The 2,679-nt window shown below is 39.0% G+C and overlaps 1 non-coding gene across 1 annotated transcript; it reads left to right on the top strand.

Annotated features, from left to right (window-relative positions):
• The first annotated feature begins 265 nt into the window (after positions 1-265).
• Positions 266-337, top strand: TRNAS-GGA (transfer RNA serine (anticodon GGA)). The gene has a single exon. It is a non-coding gene; the product is annotated as a tRNA-Ser (tRNA).
• Positions 338-2,679: the final 2,342 nt, after the last annotated feature.

The following is a 2,679-nucleotide window of genomic DNA, read 5'->3' as shown; positions in this document are numbered from 1 at the left end:
AAGAGTGTAAGAGATTCATGACACCAAGGTAGATGCTGCAATGCCTTTATCACCCATCATGGAAGTCAAACAATGTCCCTTCCATTATAGGATATCGGTGACATAAACCAGCCCTGATTTACTGTGGATGGAGACTTTACAAAAGCATCACTATCAGGATCCAAGGATCATCAGGGATCATTTTGCAGACTGCTTGCCATAACTTGTTTGAAAGAGGGAAAAAGTGCAATAAAAAGGCTAGTAGGAGGCACTTAGTGATTTGGCTTCCCTGGTGGCTTAGAGGTTAAAGCGTCTGCCTGGAATGCGGGAGACCCGGGTTCGATCCCTGGTTGGGAAGATCCCTGGAGAAGGAAATGGCACCCCACTCCAGTACTCTTGCCTAGAGAATCCAATGGAGCGAGGAGCCTGGTAGGCTACAGTCCACAGGGTCGCAAAGAGTCGGACACGACTGGGTGACTTCACTCACTCACTCACTCACTCACTCACAGCGCTGTCAGAAGTGAACAGATGTGATATAATAGTCGGACATGTAACTAATGCCTAACAATACAGAGACATCCTTTTGTATTCTTAGATTCAGGTTGGAACAAGTCACCCAATTCAACTCCCTCCCCATCTTTCAGTTTGTTTAGAAGTAACTTGCCAAAATTAACAGCTAATGAGGGTTGGAACTGAACTCAAAACTCTAGGATTCAGGACAGGGAAGTCCATGATATCTATGTATTTTCCTTAACAGGTAAATATCCTATGCATTTTAAACATATGAACTTTTAGTATTTATCTAACAAGCAAAAAATTAGGTTATTTTCATTTCTAAATAAAATAGTATAATTATTTTCAGATGTTAAAAGCATTTTATCTAAACCTGTTCTATTTAACACTCCAAACTTGTTATATCCTTAGGCTTAGCATATATGGTTTAATATGTTCAACCTATATCCATTTTACAAGTGAGGGAGCTGAGGACCCAGGAGGCTACCTGACAGGCCTATAATCTTAAACTTGTAGTCATTGACAAAGCTCAGAGTCCATTGTGCTATAATGCCTTCCTCAGAATAATGAGGCTTTCTGGGTCAGAGGCACAAAGGGCAGCAATGAAAAGAGGACCATTCATTCTCCCCGCTGTGTAGAAGATAGAAGTCAAGACCATGTTCTTTGTAACCAGATAGACCTGGGTTCAAATTCCTGTTCTACTATTTACTAGTCTTATGTCCTTGGGAAAATTATTCTAGCTCTTGGAGCCTTAGTTTCTTCTTCAGTAAACTAGGAATCATTATAATTACCTCCAAGCTCTGCAAGGTTTAAGATGAGTTTGGATATATTTTGAAAAATACAGATGCCATGTCTACTAGAAGGGAACAGTCGGTTCCCTCTGAGGCAGATTGCCTAATTTCAGTGTTTTACTCATTCAGTGAAACCAGAGAAAAGACAACTTCTCTTTTGGTCTGTGAGCCAAATCTCTGATTAAAATACCTGAGGGGTTTTGGAAATACACGCTTCTTCCCTAGATTACACTATCCAGAGGTACTAGGGTAGATCTCTCAGGCTTGAATAAATCAACACATGGCCCTAAGTCAGGAGCCTGGCAGTATCCAGAAGGGTCTTCATATGTTTATAGACAATATTTTCCTAATACATTTCTTTCAAGTTTTGGATATTATTGTACTTTTCTTTCTTATATGTATAAGAAAACTTGGAATGGATAACTTTATATATTATAAAACTATGAAATTTAATATATACTAAGTTACTTTTATAGCATTTTCCAATTTACAAGGCCTTTTCTCATGTGTTCTCTTGTTTCATCTTGAAATACTATGGGAAATAGGAAGACCATGAGTTAGTTCCATTTTACAGATTGATGGACCTGGGCCCAGAGAGAAATAAACAGGTCTGGAAGGTGATTCAGAGGTAGATGAGAAGGCAGGAGTGGGGGCAGGGAACAACAGAGGAAAGATGTCATAGGCAGGGTTTTAGAAGATGATTTGAGAAAACTTTGAGACAGTGATGGAAAATTGTGGCATAGCTGATGCTGCTGTGTGTTTGTGTGTGTGTGTGTGTTAGTTTGTGGAAAAGTGTATAGGTGAACCAACTGTAGAATAAATTTTATTTATGATTATTTCCTGTGTGCTGTGAATGGAATTCTTGGCATTGTTCAAGAGACTACATTGGAGTTTTAAATTACCATTTAAATTATTTTTGGATGTTCATCTGATTTCTTCTGCTAATGACACTGTACTGGAGGGGGTCACAGATTATCTCAGCTTTGTATAAGCTATACAGATATACGAACACTTTGATCCTCAGGGAGGACTTGGAGGTTCCCTCCTGATTGTATTGCACTATGCCAGAGATTTATTGTGAGAGTGTGTTTCAGCCTTTCCTACCTGTTTCAATGTGTGTGTTTTCTCAGTTGCCTGGTTTGTAGGAGTCATTCAGCTAGTTTTTTGGATTTCTCTGAGGGACTTGCTCCCTGTGTAGCTATTGGTGCATCTGTGGGAGGAAGTTCAGAAACATTCTGTCACCATCTTGATTTCTCCCCTTCAAATGCCCAATTTTCACCAAAAGATTAAAAAGTATACAGAGAAATAAGAAACATGGACAAATCAAATGAATATAATAAATCTCTAGAAAGTGACCCTAAAGAAATAGAGACTTTGGAATATCTTGACAAAGACT

Source organism: Bos mutus, chromosome 3 (genome assembly GCF_027580195.1).
Source record: "Bos mutus isolate GX-2022 chromosome 3, NWIPB_WYAK_1.1, whole genome shotgun sequence".
In the NCBI taxonomy this organism is placed as follows: Eukaryota; Metazoa; Chordata; class Mammalia; order Artiodactyla; family Bovidae; genus Bos; species Bos mutus.
Note: the sequence above shows the minus strand (reverse complement) of the source record. Positions and strands in the feature narration are given on the sequence as shown.